Source organism: Symphalangus syndactylus, chromosome 18, assembly GCF_028878055.3.
Source record: "Symphalangus syndactylus isolate Jambi chromosome 18, NHGRI_mSymSyn1-v2.1_pri, whole genome shotgun sequence".
NCBI classification, from domain to species: Eukaryota; Metazoa; Chordata; class Mammalia; order Primates; family Hylobatidae; genus Symphalangus; species Symphalangus syndactylus.
The window spans coordinates 69,310,051-69,331,512 of NC_072440.2; the positions used below are offsets into that span (position 1 = coordinate 69,310,051).

Sequence of the window (21,462 nt, forward strand, 5' to 3'; positions counted from 1 at the left end):
GGACTACAGGTGTGTGCCACCATGCCCAGCTAATTTTTTTGTATTTTTAGTAAAGACAGGGTTTCACCATGTTGGCCAGGATGGTCTCAATCTCCTGACTTCGTGATTCGCCTGCCTTGACCTCCCAAAGTTCTGGGATTACAGGCATGAGCCACCGCACCCGGCCTCTTCTCTTCTTTAGAGGGACACCAGTCATATTGAATTAGGGCCTCTCCTTCATGGCCTTGTAGATTCTTTTTTTTTTTTTCTTTGAGAGGTAGTCTCACTCTATCGCCCAGGCAGGAGCGATGGAGAATGGGTTTCACCATCTTAGCCAGGCTGGTCTTGAACTCCTGACCTCGTGATCCACCCTCCTCGTCCTCCCAAAGTGCTGGGATTACAGCTGTGAGCCACCGTGCCCGGGCTGGCCTTGTAGATTCTTAGTAGGAAAATTCATATCCCCCGCTTCTCATGTCTGCATATGCTAGGACTGCAACTGGAATATTTTTGAGCTCTTTAAAGGCCCTACCTCATAATGGGGGGGTCAGAACTTCAACATGTTAATTTGGGTGGGTGAGGGGCACAATTTAGTTGGTGATATCTACTATCCCACAGATTTAAACGACACACTGCAAACATTCATCTATGTCTCCCTCAGTTCTGAACTAGGTAGAAAATGAAAATAACATTTTTCAGGACACCAAGACCCTTCACATAGACCAAGGTAAGGCATATGAATTTAATTCCAAATACAATAAGAAAATTCCAGAGTTTAAGCAGAAAAGTAACACAATGTGATTTATAAGGATTACTGTGGCCATTGTGTAGAACATTTATTTTAAATTACTAAGTCTTTTTCAAGCCTATGTGACAAGATTGTTCTAAGTGCCTTAAAATGGTATGTTTTGTCCTCACTACCACTCTATGAGATTATTATCCTCATTTTGCAGAGAAGGAAACTATGATTATTATCCTCATTTTGCAGATAAATAAACTATGATTCAGGCAAGTGAAATTACCTCCCTAAGGCCACAGAGCCACTATCTGCCAATGCCAGAGTTCACACCCACTATGTTTAACTCAGTTAAATGTGAACCTGGCATAGAAACACATTTACGCAGTTGCTTCAAAAGTAAGGGAAGATACACAAGAAACTATTAATGATATCTGTCTCTGGATGATGAGATTTTTTTAGGCATGATAATGCAGTGTGAAGAGGTAGCAAATAAAAGTTAAGAGCTTGCGTCATGGAATTTATAGATAATAACAACTAAACATGGGCATAAACACGACTATTTTCCAGGCACTATTCGGAGTGTTTCACAGGTGTGAGCTCCTTGGATTCTCAGAAGAGATCTGCCTGCCCTGGAAAGTCCATTTTTTTTTTTCTAATGAACCTTGCTGGGATAAGTTATGTTGTCCTAACAAGACAGGATAGAAATACTACTGCTACCAATTATATTAATATCAGCTATTAGCTATGAGAGAGCAGGTAGTATTATAAGCATTTAGCCTGTATTAGCTAATTTAATCCTTGCAACAGCCCATTGTCACTATTAAGATCCCCAGTTTTAGGCCAGGCGTGGTGGCTCACGCCTGTAATCCCAGCACTTTGAGAGGCTGAGGTGGGCGGATCACAAGGTCAGGAGTTCAAGACCAGCCTGACCAACATAGTGAAACCCCATCTCTACTAAAAAAAAAAATAAAATAAAAAGAAAAAAGAAAAATTAGCTGGGCGTGGTGGTGTGTGCCTGTAATCCTAGCTACTTGGGAGGCTGAGGCAGGAGAATGGCGTGAACCTGGGAGGTGGAGCTTGCAGTGAGCCAAGATCGTGCCACTGCACTCCAGCCTGGGCGATAGAGTGAGACTTCGTTTCAAAAAAAAAAAACAAAAAAAAAACCCCTAGTTTTCAGAAGAGGAGCTGAGGCATGTGGCTATATGGCTTGCCCAAAGACATAAAGTTAGTAAGTCGTAAAAGAAGATTTTGAATGAGAGTGTGGTTCTAATGTCTAAGCACACTTCAGTCTACTGGGAGAGAGGATTTGAAACTCGAGTCAGCCAAACCAGTTGGGTCCTTATCCTCTGTAACAGTTGAACCAGCTGAGGCATAGGGAGATTAAGTAACTTGTCCAAATGAGCAGGTCATAGAACAAGCTGTGCGACTCTGGGCAAGTCACCTAAGCTCTCTTGGTCTTGGGCTCATTAGTTGTAGAATGGGTAAGTGATAATATGCACACAATAAGTTTGGATGATAATTAAATGACAGGCTGGGTGCAATGGCTCACGCCTGTAATCCCAGAACTTTGGGAGGTAAAGGCAGGTGGATCACCTGAGGTCAGAAGTTCGAGACCAGCCTGACCAACATGGAGAAACCCCGTCTCTACTAAAAATACAAAATTAGCCAGGCGTGGTGGCACATGCCTGTAATCCTGGCTACTCAGGAGGCTGAGGCAGGAGAATTGCTTGAACCTGGGAGGCAGAGGTTGTGGTGAGCTGAGATCACGCCATTGCACTCCAGCCTGGGCAACGACAGTGAAATTCCATCTCAAAAAAAAAAAAAAAAGATAATTAAATGACATAAATATACATAAAGGTCTAGGCTTATGTCCTGCCATATAGTTGGTGCTCAAAATAGTTTCTATTGTTAGTTTGAGTCTTAAAATGAGCATATATTACAGGCCGGGCGCGGTGGCCCACGCCTGTAATCCCAGCACTTTGGGAGGCCGAGGCGGGCGGATCACGAGGTCAGGAGATCGAGACCATCCTGGCTAACACAGTGAAACCTCGTCTCTACTAAAAATACAAAAAATTAGCCGGGCGTGTTGGCGGGTGCCTGTAGTCCCAGCTACTTGGGAGGCTGAGGCAGGAGAATGGCGTGAACCCGGGAGGCGGAGCTTGCAGTGAGCCGAGATCGCGCCACTGCACTCCAGCCTAGGGAACAGAGAAAGACTCCGTCTCAAAAAAAAAAAAAAAAAAAAAAAAAAAAAGAGCATATATTCCTTTAAAACCTGCAAAAACAACAAAACATTTGTATTTTGAGTTGAACCCTAACACGTCATTTCTCTGAGCAATGAGACTTGAATGCATTTAATAGAGCATGACATTCTCTCACTATATCTTCATCTCTCTTGGATTTTTATTTCCTCTGACCAATCTTAACACCTGCCCTCCTGACATGATGATTGATGTTCCCGGCAGAGAAGACAGAGACAAAGAGGACTAAGGTTAGGGGTGGTGCTTCTCCTGTGGGCTTCTTGTACCAGACTAAAAATAGCTTTTTCACACATCTGTGCTGCTTGCAGGCTTTTGTTTCCTGACCCTCTTCAAAAGGACTCCAGCCTGCCTGCCCCACCTGTTCACCATTTGGACACATTCTCTTTGTGTCCTAACTCTCAGAAGAGCTCACCAAGAGAGCACATTGACCTCTTTAGACAACAACCCTCCCTGCCTCTCTCTGTCCTTCCTCACCAGGACTATTTATACCTTTTAAACAAGATTTCAGTCTTGAAAAGGGCATTTTCTGGCACTCACTGTCTATTCACTTATTTCATTCATTTAAGCAGCATGCCCCGAATGCACCCTGTGATATTTGCCAACATGACTTCCACTACTAACAATGGTAATAGTCGCTTCCATCTTGCCAGCGCATACGATGTGGCAGATGCTGTGCTATGCGCTCTATATGCATTCTCTCGTTTAATCCCCTAAAAACTCTAGGATGCAGATACTATTACTGTACTCCATAAACAATGGGGGAAAAACCTGAGACTTAACTCAGTGAAGGTTGAGTAACTTAACTGAGGTTAGGTAACTTGCTTGAAGCCATAGCAAGTGGCACAGCCATCCACTTTTCTCGATCCCACTTTTGTCTCTCTGGTTCAGGCCACCACCCATCCTCTGGACTAGTTCATCAGCCCCCAAACCGGGCTGCCAGCTCCAGCCTTGACCCACTGCAAACTATTCTCTACACAGGCACAGTAAAGTTTTAAAAACACATGTCAAGCTATTCCCTTGCTTAAAACCCTTCAATGACCCCTTCCTTCTCTAGGATAATGTGCTAAGTCCTTGTATGGCTTTGAACCCTCAGATCTCGAGCCTTCATTTATTTCCCATATTCTACGTTCCAGCTATTTTGGACTTCATTTGTCCCCAGGCCTTCCACTGTCTGTTCCCTCAGCTGTAACACTCTTCCTTGCCTTCCACTGTCATCCCTGGGAGAAAATTAAGGCATCTCTCTTGCTTCCCTGCCCCATAATTCCTCCAAAAGCACATAAATTCCTCAGTAATTTCATGCATTTATAAAGTTTCTATTACATCATTTATTTCATCACAACCCCCTACAGATGAGGGAGCTGACCTCAAGCAACCTGCCCAAAATCAGAGTTCTAGCAAGAGGCAGAGGTGGGATGCAAATGCATATGTCTCTCTGACTCCAGACACTGTGATCTTTCCTCTGATCTTCGTTGCCATGACGTTTTTTGAGGTTAAAAACAACAGTAGGTAAATGAGTCTGGAGGGGGAAATTGTCAATGAGGCTGAAATTAATCCAATCAGTGAGGGGAAGGGAATCTTATCCTATGCCTTTGGGGGTGGGAAGATCAGGAGTTGGGCTTCAGTGGCAGAGTGGGTTTCTGCTTTCCAAATTAGGGTCTTTTCCTTGCCTACCTTTGTGTGGCTATAAACATAGAAGCTGTTTTATTAACGCCCTTGGTAAAGCCCAGCAAGATGATACATCCTTAGCAACAAAGGGTTAGCTGGGGCCAGTCCTATGGAGTCAGAGGCTCACAAGGGACAGTTGCAGGAGAGCAGAAAGGAACTCCACCAAGGAAGCGGCGATCCTGAGAAACCAAGGTTCCAGAAACGGGCTTCAGAGGATTCTTACCACCTCTCCATCTCTCCTCAACCCAGCCCTCACCCATTCACTTGGGGAAATTAGGGAGGTTTGATAATAACTACAACCAGCTCCTCCTAATTAATTGTCAGGTCTCAAAAGTCACTAGCGCCTAGTGTTATAATAAAAGGCTTAGTGTCTTTTATCTGTCTTGGGCCCCACCAAGTTTAGCATTCTTTAAAGCATGCTCAACACACATCATACAGCTTGATCTTTATATAAGCCTCCTAAAAGCAGAGCTTTTTTGTTTACCTCTGCCTCACATGGAATTTTCCCCTTTGTTGTTTTTATTATCTAAGCAATACATATTTATTATGAAAGAAATAGGCCAACAGAAAAACAATGACTCAAACCACCATCAGCTTGGCATTGTGACTGATGACCAAATCTGCCACTATAGCAGAATGCCAAAAACCTCCTGCCAGATGGTAAACAACTTGAGTAGAAGAACCATGTCTGCAGCCGTGCATGGTAGGAAGGCACGGATTGGGGAGTAGCCCCAGTTTGGACTTGGACTTGGAACCAAGTTCTGCGCTGTGCGAACTGTGCAGAAATTCTTACTCAGACTGTTGGAACAATAAGGACATCTGTTGGCCCACATAGCAGGAAGCTTCAGGATTGGCTTTATCCAGTGGTCTCTGTGATGCTCCTGGCCATTCCTACCCCTGCACCAGTGTCACGCACAAGCTTATTGTGAGGTGGCTGCAGCATCCCCAGACCTCAAATCCACACACAGCAATGTCAGAGGATCAAACTGGCTCCTGCTGATGCTTTCTCCAGAGAGAGAGGACAATATCTGCAGAAGCCCCAGAAAATTTCCCCTTGCACCTTTTTTATTCAAATGGACTCTTATTTCTGAACTAATCCCTACAGCTGGCAGGATGCTCTGTACTAATTGGCTTAGCTTGAATTCTCCCACTGGAAATGGAGATGTGATTTCTGTGACTAGCTCACATTAATCAGGTCCCACCCCTGCAGATGGTGTGGGGTAGACATTGCAAAGTCAACAGCAATTGTCTGGCCTTGAACATGTTATTTAACTCCTCTGAGCATCAATGTCCCCACTTAGAAAATGGGAATAGTCAGACAGTTTTGGTGGTGGACAGTATCTGAGATAATTATGTGAAATGACAAAATTCGATGCTGAACACTTAGGGGATGAATAAGTGTGTTAGTTCACTTTGTGTTGCCATAAAGGATTCCCTGAGACTGGGTAATTTACAGAGAACAGAGGTTTATTTGGCTCACGATTCTACAGACTGTGCAAGAAGCATGCTGCTGGTATCTGTTCTGGTGAGGGCCTCAGGAATCTTATAATTATGGCAGAAGATGCAGGTGGAGCAAGTGGTGTCACATGGCAAGAGCAGGAGCAAGAAGGAGAGGAGGAGATGCCAGCCTCCTTTAAACAACCAGATCTCCAGTGAATTCTTTACTGCAGGGAGGACACGAAGCCATTCTTGAGAGATCTGCCCACATGATTCAAACACCTCCCACTCCCACTGGGCCCCACCTCCAACATTGGAGATCACATTTCAACATGAGATTTGGAGGTGGCAAACATTGAAACTATATCTGTAAGTGAATAAATGTTTGATAAAATCCATTAATTAATTAATGGTTCCTTCAGGTAGCAATAAGCAAATAAAGGTACATTTCCTCATCCCCTTCTGGCTGGACCTTTTGGCAGGGGATGACTTAAGAAGGTCCTTGAATCAGGCATGGTGGTGCATACCTGTAGTCCCAGCTAGTCACGAGGCTGAGACGGAAGATCACTTGAGCTCAGGAGTCCCAGGCTGCAGTGTGCCATGATCATTCCTATAAATAGCCACTGCACTCCTGCCTGGACAACAGAGCCAGATCCTGTCTGTTAACTTTTTTTTTTTTTTTAATTTAAAAAAGGAAGTCCTTGAAACAGAGTTAAGCATGTCAAAAGTTTGCCAGAGAAAGCCCCAACTTTAGCAACCAAACCTGGCTTGTTAGATGGTAGAGAGATGGGGCTCTGTGTTGAGATTTCCTGGGTTTGAATCCAGAACCTTCAACTTACTGGCCAGGTGACCTTTGAAATGTGACCTCCTCTCCCCAAGCCTCAGTTTTCTCCTCTGTGAAATGGGTCAATAAAAGGCAACTTTCATTAAACACAATGTATTGGACAGACATTATTTTAAACATTTCACAGGTAGAATTTTATTAAATCCTTTCCACAACCTCATCAGCTCGACAATTTTATTACCTCATTACAAAGATAAGAAAATTGGGTCATGGGGAGGTTAAGCTACTTGCCCAAATGTGGAGCCAGGACCTTAACACAAATAATGTAGCTTCAGAGCGTGCATTCATAATAATTAAATTCTACTGCCTCTCAGTAATAATAGCAGATACCTCAGGGGCTTTTTGTGGTGATAAATGACGCAATACATATGCACATATGCAATGCTCAGGAGGCTTAGCAACAGTAGTATAATTGCTAATAATAATATTAGTAATTATTATTATTATTATGTGGAGGTAAATGATATTTCCCCATAAACTCAAAACTTCCACCCCATTGTGAGAAAAATCTTCACCATAGATTTGATGTACTTACAGGATTCTACTAGTTCCCCTGTTCCCAAAGAAAAACTTCAGCTTTCCCCTGATTCATCCCCCATCCCCCATCCCCCATCCCCCATCCCCCATCCCCCATCCCCCATCCCCCATCCTTCCTGCCCCACCGTGCACAGGGATGAGGCTGCTCACCCAGGTCTCTGTGCCTCTGCTCATGTCATTACTTGTGGTAGAACAACAGCTCTTTTCCCACCGTGCCCATTGGCAAACTCCTTTTCCTTCTGCAGAAAAACCACTCCTTCTTCTATGCCCTGGGGTTACTGGGGAGAGCTCTCCACTAACTTGAGCTGTAATCACTTTCAGTTGCACGTGTCTGTCTCCTTCGTGGTGCTGGGATGGAGCACTATGTCTAGCCATTTTTCTTTCTCCAGTGCTTGATACAAAGCTGGCATATAATATAAACTCAGCGAATGTTTGTTGAATGAATCAGTGACTCACAATTAGGATGAGTACATACTGAGTACTGAGTGTATATCAGGAAGCACCCTAGGTGCCTTATGTGCTGCATTACAGTTACGGTTACAAACAGCACACATGTAATTTCGATGAAAAGAGAGGGAATCTATAGAACCATAGAACCTGATTGGTGGTTATATAGCGTTTGCTTTATAAATATGTAATGTAGTACATTTTATTCAGTCTGCCGTTTTGTTTTATTCATTTTCTGCATGCATGATGTCTCAAATTTTGCTTATTTTAATTCATTTTTCAAGCTTCAAACTAAAAAGTTGATGGCAAAAAAAAATCCCAATGAGAAAATCATAAAATTAAATAAAGCCTTTTAAAAATATTTATTTATTTTAGAGACAGGGTCTCCCTCTGGGGTACAGTGGCACAATCATAACTCATTGCAGCCTCAACTTCCTGGGCTCAAGTGATCCTTGCTCCTCAGCCTCCCTAGTAGCTAGGTCATCTGGTATGTGCCACTGTGCCCAGCTCATTTTTATAACTTTTTTTTGTAGAGACAGGGTATTGCCTTGTTTCCCAGGCTGGTCTCAAACTACCAGCCTCAAGTGATTCTCCGGTTTCAGTCTCCTGAAGTGCTGGAATTACAGGTGTGAACCACTGTGCCTGACTAAATGTAGCCTTTTAAGTGATTTTTTTTTTTTTTTTTTTTGAGACAAAGTCTCGCTTTGTAATCCAGGCTGGAGTGCAGTGGCGTGAACGTGGGTCTCTGCAGCCTCGACCTCCTGGGCTCCAGCAAGTCTCCTACCTCAGCCCTGCAAGTAGCTGGGATTACAGGTGCATGCCACCACTCCCAGCTAATTTTTGTAGAGATGGGGTTTTGCCATGTTGCTCAGGCTGCTTCCAAACTCCTGAGCTCAAGCAATCTGCCTGCCTCAGCCTCCCAAAGGGCTGGGATTACAGGCATGAGCCATTGCGGCCCAGTGTGATATTTGGAAATATTAAAATATGTCATTAAATCTTAACATTTGTTTTAATTGTGGCTTAAAATGCAAATGTCATTAATAACTGTTTTTTAAATGTTTGAAAGACATTTTGGAAGTGCTGACTGTGGTGAATCTGAGAGAGAGAGTATCATTGAAATAGGACCTGAACTCTTCGGTAATGATTTAGTCTCTTACTCTTTTGCATTAGAAGTATTTTCAGTTCAGTGGCCCCCATCGCTGCGTGTGAATGGTTTTTCTCTTAAGTATGGGGAAACTTTGGGATGAAAACCAACCCTGAATTATTCTTGCTGTCTGGGAAGAACTACATGTACATTAAAATGTTAGATCATCTGAAGAAAGTAAATTTCGACCTCTGTAATCATTTCTTACTGGCCTCTTTCTCAATAAAACTTCACTGAGATGGGAAAAATCTATCTGGTTGGTGCAAAAGTAATTGCGGTTTTTGCTATTTTTAAAAGTAATGGCGTGGCTGGGTGCAGTGGCTCACGCCTGTAATCCCAGCACTTTGGGAGGCCGAGGTGGGTGGATCACCTGAGTACAGGAGTTCAAGACCAGCCTGGGCAACATGGTGAAACCCCGTTTCTACTAATAATACAAAAATTAGCTGGGCGTGGTGGCACATGCCTGTAATCCCAGCTACTCCGGAGGCTGAGGCAGGAAAATCGTTTGAACCAGGGAGGCGGAGGTTGCAGTGAGCCGAGATCATGCCACTGCACTCCAGCCTGGGCGACAGAGCAAGATTCCGTCTCGAAAAAAGAAGAAAAAAAAAAAGGAATGGCAAAAACTGCAATTACTTTTGTACCAACCTAATGGTAACAGAATTGAATTTCCAGCTGAAGCCCACTCCCACCTGGACTCTTGTGAACTGTTCCTCATTCTGAGCTACTTGTCCAGATCATTCATTCAGGGCTTAGCAAAGGAGTTTGTGTTGTTGGTCAGCTTTTTGTTTTGTCCACCTTTTCCACTCATACTCTCACCTGCTGGAAAGTGAGTTCCTGAAGAAACCCTGTCTTTTTCCCCTCTGTATCCCCAGCCATTTCCCAGATGCCTGGACAGCAGAGGTGCCCGATCAGTGGGTGCTGATTGAACCAGACTCAATGAAGCAACGGCTGCCATAGGCCACGTCGGAATCCCTTTCTCCACCGTTAACAGCTCACATCGTTTAGGGCCTGAGAGTGAGTTTGCGGAGCTGCTTGGACAAATCAAAAGAAAGCCGGGGCCAGGAAGAAACTCAGACGTCATCTGGGCTTACATTTTAATCTTGCAACTGAGAAGAGGGAGACTCAGCGGGTAAGGGTATCATTCATTTGATGTACCTGGTAAGCAATGAAGTTGAGACTAACCCTAGTGCCACTTGGCTTCCAGCCCAGGCTCCTTCCCCTTTGTCACCAGGCTTTCCTGCTCGGAGGGAAGTATGCCAGCCACCCCTTTTATACTGGCACAGAACGTTTCCAAGCTGTGAAGCATCGTGCCACCTCCAGGAAGAGGAGCCTGCTCCCAGCCTGGCTTAGGAGAGCTTATTTTTCACTTACAGCTCCTGGCAATAAACAACTCAGGCGCAACGGGTTGTTTCTTACAAGGAGCAGCCGTGCAGTGATTGCTCCACTCTGAGGGTCTGACTCAGCCCTTCCTCAGCTTCTGGGCTTATTTTAGCCCCACGTTTCTGGAGGAGGAAACGAGAACATGATCGAGGATGCCGTGGGAAGAGCCTGGGGCCCTCCAGTTCTCTCGGGGAGCCTCGGGAAGCTCCTCACAGTTTCAGCTACTGTAGAAATTCACAGCCAAGGGCTCCTACAGAATTGGGCTGTCAGCCTGGCCAGCCTGGGGGGTGGGCCCTGCTGTAAGAAAGCCTGCCATTTGGAAATAAGAATTAGAGCAAAAGGATACATTTGAGGTTGATTATTGACCTGGGAAAGAGTTTCTTTCCTTTCTTTACTAAATGTGGGATAGTAGAAAGAACAAGTCTAGGCCAGGTGCGGTGGCTCATGCATGTAATCCCAGCACTTTGGGAGGCCGAGGCGGGTGGGTCATGAGGTCAGGAGTTCGAGACCAGCCTGGCCAACATGGTGAAACCCCGTCTCTACTAAAAATGCAAAAAAATTAGCTGGGCGTGGTAGCACATGCCTGTAATCCCAGCTACTTGGGAGGCTGAGGCAGGAGAATCGCTTGAACCCAGGAGGTGGAGGTTGTGGTGAGCGGAGATAGCACCACTGCACTCCAGCCTGGGTGACAGAGCAAAACTTTATCAAAAAAAGAAAGGAAGAAAGAGAGAGAGAGAGAAAGAAAAGGAAAGAGAAAGAAAGAAAGAAGGAAGGAAGGAAGGAAGAAGAAAGAAGAAAGAAGAAAGAAAGAAAGAAAGAAAGAAAGAAAGAAAGAAAGAAAGAAAGAGGCTGGGCACGGTGGCTCACGCTTGTAATCCCAGCACTTTGGGAGGCCGAGGCGGGCGGATCACGAGGTCAGGAGATCGAGACCACGGTGAAACCCCATCTCTACTAAAAATACAAAAAATTAGTTGGGCATGGTGGTGGGCGCCTGTAGTCCCAGCTACTCGGAGAGGCTGAGGCAGGAGAATGGCGTGAACCCGGGAGGCGGAGCTTGCAGTGAGCCGAGATCGCGCCACTGCACTCCAGCCTGAGGGACAGAGCGAGACTCCGTCTCAAAAAAAAAAAAAAAGAAAGAGAAAAAGTCTACTGAAGTCCCAGCTTCTATTTATGAGCCATGAAAGCAGGCTCGAGATGCACCTTTCTGAGACTGGGAACTGTAGGGGAGGAGCCTTGGGCTGGGTCTTGAAAGACAAGGGAGGAAGGCAGATAGGTTGTTATAGGCAGAAGAAGAGGTCTCTGCAAATGCCTGGAGATGTGAAAATGCATAACATATTCAGAGAATTGTCTGGAATGGCCTCAGCCAAGTCAGACAGGGAAGATAGATGGGATCAGTGGCAGCCTCCCTCCTCTTCCTATAGCACCTCTTGCATATTTCTGCTCACACAGTTGTGCTTAAATCACTCCCCTTACCTGAAGGCTTTCCCAGTTCTCTCCAGCTACCAACTCTTCCCATTGTCACTCGCATGTACCCCATCTCTCCAATGGAGCATTTCTTGCTGCCCTGGGCCACAAGTTCCCCTCCACAGGCCTCTATCAGCATTTACCATCAGTGCAGCTCGTTTAGCCCCTAGCCCTTGCTCTGTGTGACTAGTAATACTTTCATCTCCAACAGAAACAGAAATCATTCATGTATGAGCTTTCTTATCCTGTCTGTCTTTACTCTTGCTTTGTGTTGATTTTCTATTGCTAGGTAACAAATAATGGCAAACTTAGAGGTCCAGAGCAACTCCCACTGATTAGCTCACAGTTGTATATAGGTCAGAGGTCCAGCAACGGCATTGCTGGGTTCTGTTTGCAGGGTCTCACAAGGCTGAAATCAAGGTGTCAGCCAGCCTGTGTTTCTTTTTGGATACTCTGGGGAAAAAATCCATTTCTGTAGTAGTCTGTTTTCACGCTGCTGATAAAGACATACCTGAGACTGGGTCATTTAGAAAGAAAAAGAGGTTTAATGGACTCATGGTTCCATGTGGCTGGGGAGGCCTCACAATCATGGCAGAAGGTGAAAGGCACATCTTACACGGTGGCAGACAAGAGAGAAGTGAGGGCCAGGTGGAAAGGGTTTCCCCTTATAAGACCATCAGATCTCTTGAGACATATTCACTACCACAAGAACAGTATAAGGGAGACCACCCTCATGATTCAATTATCTCCTCTCACAACACATGGGAATTATGGGAGCTACAATTCATGATGAGATTTGGGTGGGGACACAGCCAAACCATATCAACTTCCAAAATCTTTAAAGTTGTTGGCCAAAATCAGCTCCTTGAGGTTGTAGGACTGAGGTCCCTGTTTCCTTATCGGGGCTTCTCTTACCTCCTATAGGACACCCACATTCCTTGCCACATTGTCCCCATGGACAGCTCGCAACATGGTTGTTACCTCTTCCAGCCCAGCAAGAGCACATCTCTGACTTCTTCCTCAGTGACCAACCTGAGAAACACTTCTGCTTTCAAAGAGCTCATTTGATTAGGTCAAGTGCACCTTGAATGATCTCCCTTTTTTTTTTTTTTTTTTTTTTGAGATGGAGTCTCGCTCTGCTGCCCAGGCTGGAGTGCAGTGGCCGGATCTCGGCTCACTGTAAGCTCTGCCTCCCGGGTTCACGCCATTCTCCCGCCTCAGCCTCCTGAGTAGCTGGGACTACAGGCACACGCCACCACGCCCGGCTAATTTTTTGTATTTTTAGTGGAGACGGGGTTTCACCTTGTTAGCCAGGATGGTCTCGATCTCCTGACCTCATGATCTGCCCAACTGGGCCTCCCAAAGTGCTAGAATTACAGGCATGAGCCACCGCACCCGGCCGAATGATCTCCCTTTTTAAAGTGAATGTGTCATCTCACATAACCTAATCACAGGAATAATATCCATCATGTTCACAGACCCAGGGATTATGTAAGGCATAGACACCGGGGGGCAGAGGGTGGGGAGATCCTAAGGGATGTCCAAAAATTCTGCATACCACAACCTCCAAGATCCTTTCTATGAAGGAAGAAGTTTTTTCTTTCGGGGTCTGTTTCTGACTCTCCCTTGTTATCCAGGAAATGGGCAGATTTCCACCCAGACACAGTGAGAAATGGAGCCAGATTTCCTGTCCCAAGAGATTGCAAGGTGTGGAAAGGGCTGGGAGTGCAGGCTTGTAGAAAGGAAATGGGGGTGTGAGGTGCAGTGGCTTACGCCTGTAATCCCAGCACTTTGGAAAGCCGAGGAGGACAGATCACCTGAGGTCAGGAGTTCAAGACTAGCCTGCTCAACATGGTGAAAACCCGTCTCTACTAAAAATACAAAAAAGTAGCTGGGCGAGGTGGCAGGCCCCTGTGATCCCAGCTACTCAAGAGGCTGAGGCAGAAGAATCACTTGAACATGGGAGGTGGAAGTTGGGGTGAGCCGAGATCATGCCACTGCACTCCAGCCTGGGCAACAAGAGTGAAACTCCTTCAGAAAGAAATAAAAAAATGAAAGAAGAAGGAAGGAAGGAAGGAAGGAAGGAAGGGGGGCCCAGGTGTGGTGGCTCACACCTGTAATCCCAGCACTTTGGGAGGCCAAGGTGGCCAGGTCACAAATCAAGAGATCGAGACCATCCTGGCCAACATGGTGAAACCTCGTCTCTACTAAAAATACAAAAAAAATAGCTGGGCGTGGTGGTGCGCGCCTGTAGTCCCAGCTACTTGGGAGGCTGAGGCAGGAGAATCACTTGAACCCAGGAGGCCGAGGTTGCAGTGAGTAGAGATTGCATCACTGCACTCCAGCCTGGTGACAGAGTGAGACTCCATCTCAAAAAAAAGGAAAAAAAAAAAGAGAAAGGGATTGGGGCCTGTGAGCATCAGGACTGGAGGAAGAGGAAGGAAAGGGAAACAGCTTGTGAGCAAGAGGATGGGCATGTGAGAGAGGTAGGGCTTGGCTACCATATGAATGGGAAATGGAGAGAAAGAGGCAGAAAAGAATCACAGATTTCATTTCAGGTAAACATTTGGTAGGAAAAAGAATGAGAAAGGAAATTGGAAGGAATAAAACAAAAAGATTTTAAAAGCACTGCTTTCAGTTTTAAATTGCATCCTTTGGGACATGCTTTGAAAGGAACCCACAGAAACATAAATTTGCTTTGAATAATGTTGGCTGCTTGCTGTCTTTCCTTGAATGTGACATTGTGCAGGGACTGAGCCTGGTGACGTATCTTCCTATTGCACATGTAGGTACCTTATCTGCCTGGTTAGGCTACAAGCAGGGTTGCCCTATAACGTCAACTGAAGCACCAAGCAGCAAGGTAAAAGAGAAGCATTTATTTTCATAGGAATGTGTGCCATCTAACATCGTGAGACTTCTACTTCATTTATTAAACACAATACTTAGAATCTCATTCCCAAAGACCCACGCCAATGCCAGACATCTGAGAATCGTGTCTCAGAGCCCTTCAAGGTCAGGAACTGTGTCTTGATCATATCTATTTTTCCTAGTTCCTAGCACAGAGGAGAAAAGGAGCCTTGCAATAGAACCTATTTGATTAATAAATATAATAGCATGCATTGATTACTTGCAAAATTTCAGATAACATCCTAAGATATTGTTTTTTTTTTTTTTTTTTTTTGAGTCGGAGTCTTGCTCTGTCACCCAGGCTGGAGTGCAATGGTGCTGTCTTGGCTCACTGCAAGCTCCACCTCTGGGTTCGTGCCATTCTCCTGCCTCAGCCTCCCGAGTAGCTGGGACTACAGGCACCCGCCACCGCACCCGGCTAATTTTTGTTTGTATTTTTAGTAGAGACGGGGTTTCACCGTGTTAGCCAGGATGGTCTCGATCTCCTGAACTTGTGAACCGCCCGCCTCGGCCTCCCAAAGTGCTGGGATTACAGGCATGAGCCACCGCACCTGGCCAAGATATTGTTATTTTCCCTGTTTTGATTATGAAAACTGCAACACAGAGAGGTTAAGTGACTTGCTCAAGATCACACAGCTGATAAATGCTAAATCCAGAAATTTAATATAAGCATTTAGGTGTTTAGTCCATGCACCTGCCATAAGTTATGAACATCTAGTAAGGAACGGTGAGGATAATATACTGCAGGTCTTCTACCTCCAACAGCGAAATAAGACCACGAATGAATGTGAAAGAAGTTAATGTGGGCCAAGCATGTTGACTAACACCTGTAATCTCAGCACTTTGGGAGGCTGAGGTGGGCAGATCACCTGAGGTCAGGAGTTCCAGACCAGACTCACCAACATGGAGAAATCCCATCTCTACTAAAAATAAAAAATTAGCCGGGTGTGGTAGCACATGCCTGTAATCCCAGCTACTGGGGAGGCTGAGGCAGGAGAATTGCTTGAACCTGGGAGTCTGCCTCCCAGGTGGCAGTGAGCTGAGATTGCACCATTGCACTCCAGCCTGGGCAATAAGAGCGAAACTCCGTCTCAAAAAAAAAAAAAAAAAAAAAAAATAGAAGTTAATGCAAAAGCTCCCTGGGCACTATGTATTTTCTAGAAGCACTGGAGAACAAGATGCAGTCTCTAAGCTCTTGCTACTAAATGGTGGTGGTGAACCAGCAGCATCGATTGCCAGGGAGCTAACTAAAAATGCAGAATGAATGAATCTGCGCCTAATGAATCATTCCACACCTAATGAATCAAACTCTGCTTTTTGACAAGATCACCAGGTAATATATGTACACATTAAACTTGAGTAGCACCACTCTAAAAATATTACCTAGACCAGTACAGTCCAATAAAACTTCCTGCAAGTTGGAAATGTTCTATCTTTACACTAGTAACTAGCCACATGTGGCTATTACACCCTTGGGCCACATGTGGCTATTATGCTCTTGGGCCACATGTGACCAGTACAACTGAGGAAGTGATTTCTTTATGTTATTTTGATAAACTTAGATTTATTTATTTATTTAATTTTTTACTTTTTTTTTTTTTTTTGAGATGGAGTTCCGTTCTGTCACCTAGGCTGGAGTGCAGTGGTGCAATCTCTCAGCTCACTGCAACTTCTGCCTCCTGGGTTCAAGTGATTCTCTTACCTCAGCCTCCCGAGTAGCTGGGATTACAGGCATACACCACCATGCCTGGCTAATTTTTTTTTTTTTTTTTTTTTTTTTTTAGTAGAGATGGGGTTTTGCCATGTTGGCCAGGCTGGTCTCGAACTCCTGACCTCAGGTGATCCACCCGCCTCAGCTTCCCAAAGTGCTAGGATTACAGGCGTGAGCCACCGCGCCCAGTCAAGCTTAGATTTAAATAGCCTCATGTGTCTAGTGGCTACCATTTTAGATAGTACAGATTCTAGATTTATTGTTCCCCTGTGTTTATCTGTGATCCAATAATCTCTGTAAAGTTTTATTAAGAGTCTAGTCTTGAAACAGCTGTTATGGAAATGCAGTGGAGGATTGTGTGTCTCTTCCTGACTCGGGCCAGAGCATCATAGGAAGCACAGAATCACAGCACTGAAGGCATTTCATGATCTCGCCAATCCTGTTCCCTGCCTGGTACACCCATGTGCCTCTTCAGCAATCTGCATTTTCCTATGCTTACATATTTATTCTCATCCTCTGGTTACTCAACTATATTCAATGCCAACTGCAAGCTGTCCAAGCCCACAATCAAACCTTATTAGGAAACATAATATAACCTTCAGGATGCCCTCAGCCATAAGTAAGAGGAAAGAAAACGTTCACTGGAACACGCCTTGCCCACCTTCTTATTTTAAATTAGCATCCTCGCCGGGCACGGTGGCTCAAGCCTGTAATCCCAGCACTTTGGGAGGCCAAGGCAGGCGGATCACCTGAGGTCAAGAGTTTGAGACCAGCCTGCCCTCATGGAGAAACCCTGTCTCTACTAAAAATACAAAATTAGCTGGGCATGGTGGCGCTTGTCCGTGATCCCAGCTATTTGGGAGGCTGAGGCAGGAGAATCGCTTAAACCTGGGAGGTGGAGGTTGTGGTGAGCTGAGATCACACCATTACACTCCAGCCTGGGCAACAAGAGCGAAACTCCATCTCAAAAAAATTAATTCATTCATTCATTAACTTAGCATCCTCCTCTCCCACACTCCATAGTTATTTTCCATGCCTTATTTTGCTCTGTACCATTTCACACATATTCAGAAGGATAAAAAACCTTTTTCCTCTACCCTCCTAGGTTCTCTGGCTGGGACCCTGCAAATTAGACTGACACAAAATAGATTAAGAGGAGAGAAACAGAGTTGATTAACACATGGGAGAAACCCGATGATGAGTAACTCAAAGGGGTGGTTAGAATTTGGGCTTATGTAGCATCTTAAAAAAGAACAATAAATTTGTAGAGAAATGATCAGACAAAGGATAATCTTCTAGGCCTCTTAGGCCTCCAAGGTTGGCATCTATGGAAGGTAAGCATATGGGGAAACTAACAGTGTGAATCTTGTTTATTCAGTTCCAACTTGGTTCTCACTTTCTGTCCTCTTCACGGCCATGAAACTTCCCTGGAGAAGGTGCAGTGGGGGGTGGGATTTATAACAGTCCTCATTCCTCAGAACTTTCCACTTTTAGTTAGAGAAGGCCAGCTCTAGGAGGGCTTCTTTCTGCATCTATTGAATCACAAATACCTCCAGCTCAAAGTAAGATTTGTGCCAAAAACATACTATTTTTTTATTTTTATTTTTAATTTTAATTTTAATTTTTTTTTTTGAGACGGAGTCATGCTCTGTCGCCCAGGCTGGAGTGCAGTGGCGCAATCTTGGCTCACTGTAAGCTCCGCCTCCCGGGTTCATGCCATTCTCCCGCCTCAGCCTCCCGAGTAGCTGAGACTACAGGCGCCCACCACCACGCCCGGCTAATTCTTTTTGTATTTTTAGCAGAGACGGGGTTTCACCGTGTTAGCCAGGATGGTCTCGATCTCCTGACCTCCTGATCCACCCGCCTCGGCCTCCCAAAGTGCTGGGATTACAGGCTTGAGCCACTGCGCCCGGCCTTTTTTTATTTTTTAAGTTTATTTATTTAATTTTTGAGACAGGGTCTTGCTCTGTCACCCAGACTGTTGTGTAGTGGTGTGCGATCGTAGCTCACTGCAGCCTCAAGCCTCAAGTGATCCTCCCACCTCAGCCTCCAAAGTAGCTGGGACTACAGTCATGTGCCACCACGCCTGGCTAATTTTTTTTTACTTTTGGTAAAAACAAGGTCTCACCATATTCCCAGGCTGGTATCGAACTTCTGAGCTCAAGAGATCCTCCTGCCTTGGCCTCCCAAATTGCTGGGATTGCAGGTGTAAGCCACTGTGCCTGGCTTATATATTTTCTAGCTTATTTGTATGACCTCATTTCAATAAAAGTTTTATGAAGTCAAGTGCTAAGTGTTTGAGATAGAAAAATGGACATTCCAAGGGTTTCATGTATCCAGTTACATAGTAATGGCTACCATACAATTAAGTTCTTGAGATGTATGCCAGGACCATTCAAAGGACTGGACAAACACATCATTTAATTTCCTTAACAACCCTGAGAGAGCTGTGATATTATACCTGTCGTTTTCAATGAAGAAACTGACAGTCAGAAAAAGTACAACCACTTTCCTCTTATTTGACCTCAACTGTTAATTCTTTAATTAGCTATAGCCATATTAGAAATAATTGGGATAACAAAGCTCTCTTAATAGGAGGCACTGGAGCTGATAATGCTAATATCCAGAGAAAGGGAGCTAATTATCTTGGAAAGAGGTGTCTTCAGAGGCTATTAAGATACAGCACTCTGTACTGACTTATGCTTTACTTGGGGAAAAATCAAATTAAACTTGATTGTCTCTTCTGCTGCTCCTTTTCTCCATATTAATAGTTTAATCTGCATGGTGGGTGTTGGATGTGCACCTTACAGCTGTTTATAGCAATTGGTGAAGTACTTAACATTTTAAAGAAATTAACTGTCTGGTGAAGAGGACTCCAGAGGACAGAAGGGCAAGATACAGACAGGATGTATGATAATTCTGCCATTCTGGGGGAAGGAGAATAAATGGAGTCGCTTTCTCCTGGTTCTCCTCCAGGCTTCCTGACCTCTCTCATTTTCTTTTGCTATTGTTTCTTTCTTTGCCAATCCCCTGAATGTAGATGTGCCCAAGGCTTATCCTTGGCCATCTCTTCCTCCAGTGCTGTGTTTCCTCCGGGGGCTGTCTCATCCATCTGGTGTCTCAGGAGGCAAAGTAAGGGGGCCCAGGTGAGGAGCATAAAAACCCCAAGACACCCAAGGGTGGGACTTAAACACTCACTACCTCTTTCCTTTTGGGTGTGTGTGTGGAAAATCCTCCAATTCCAGCACAAGAAGCCTCTGGGGAGTTATTTGGGCGTTCCCCAGTCTTGCCCAGATTAAAACTACAGCCAATCCTCTGCAGTAAAGAACTCAGATTTGAACATATCCAGTCATCGAGTCAATAGGCTCAGATACTTTAAAAATGCTCCAGATCAGCCGGGCCTGGTGGCTCATGCCTATAATCCCAGCACTTTGGGAGGCCGAGGTGGGCGGATCACGAGGCCACGAGATCGAGACCTTCCTGGCTAACACGGTGAAACCCCGCCTCTACTAAAAATATTAAAAAATTAGCCAGGCATGGTGGCGGGTGCCTGTAGTCCCAGCTACTCGGGAGGCTGAGGCAGGAGAATGGCCTGAACCCAGGAGGCAGAGCTTGCAGTGAGCCTAGATCGTGCCACTGCACTCCAATCTGGGTGACAGAGTGAGACTCTGTCTCAAAATAAATAAATAAATAAATAAATAAATAAATAAATAAACAAACAAACAAATGCTCCAGATCCTCCAGAAGTCTCCAAAAAGAATGAGTCCAGAAGCCCCAGAAGAGTTCCTTGGAGATACCCTGGCTTAGCCTGTCCTCTAAGTCTGGATGAACTGACGAAATGTCACGCATGAGTAACTGATGGAGGTGCAAGTTTCCATTGCTAAAAAAAAAAGGAGCCTGGATTGAACCCAACATATCAAGAGAAGCAGAGCAAAAAGAGAGTGAGATAAAGCCTTGATTACACCATTGGGACCCCTGGATCCAGCCATGCTCAAAGCAAAACTATTCTAGGATTTCCCAGTAGTATCATCAATATACTTCAAAAACCCTATTGCTATGGTGGCTCTTGCAAACTCTACAACAACTGCTATGGAAATAAGCCTAGGCTCATCTATTGGAGATATTTGGCCCAATCATCTCCATCTCCCCAGCTAACAGCCAGTACCAACTGTCAGACATATGAGTGAGACCCTCCTAAAACAACAAGTTCTCAGCTGACTTGTCAGCTGTGTGAATGAGCCAATTGGACCAGCAGAAGGACTGCCCAAGAGATCTCAAGTCAAAATGCCAACCCACAGAAACATGAGCTAATAGATTATTATTGTTTTAAACTACTAAGTGGTGGGATTGTTGTTATGTAGCAAAAAATAACTGATACACTAGCCAGTTATCCATGGCACTTCCTTTGATACATATAATAATTGTACATATTCAGCACTGTTTCAGGTTGTCTTTCAGAGCAGCTATACAAAGTACTCCTAATCTGAGACTGAGTGTTCCCAGAAGCCATGGCCAGTTTTGTATTTGCTCAGTAATGCACATAGTCTGAAGAAAGAAACTCATTAATAAGTGAATATAACACTATTGATAAGGCTCAAGGCATCTGAGATTAGTGGATTCCAAGGGCAGTCTGAACCCTGGGGAATACTCAACTGGAAAGTGTGGTCCAATATTTTGCAAAATCCCCAAGGAATTTTTTAAAAGATTTCCAAGGACCACAAGTACAAGCAACAAATATCCAAGTGCTTTTCAACTTCTGCTTGTATCATATTTACTACTGTCTCACTGATCAATACAAATCACGTGGCCAAGGTTATATTTTAGGAATGAAGAAATAACCTGCACCTTTTGATGAGAAGAGCTGTAAGGTCCCCTTGCAAAGGCGTGAGAATCCAGGGATAAGAAGAATGTATGCCAAAAATAAATGTTGGGCCGGGTGGGGTGGCTCATGCC

At 44.8% G+C, this 21,462-nt stretch overlaps 1 long non-coding RNA gene across 1 annotated transcript in view; it reads left to right on the forward strand.

Annotated features, from left to right (window-relative positions):
* Positions 1-580: 580 nt before the first annotated feature.
* LOC129467816 (uncharacterized) overlaps positions 581-21,462 on the forward strand; it is a 43,015-nt gene continuing 22,133 nt past the window's right edge. Inside the window, exons 1-2 of the long non-coding RNA XR_008652483.2 lie at positions 581-703; positions 9,920-10,176. This is a non-coding gene — a long non-coding RNA (uncharacterized lncRNA). The remainder of the gene's footprint in view (positions 704-9,919; positions 10,177-21,462) is intronic.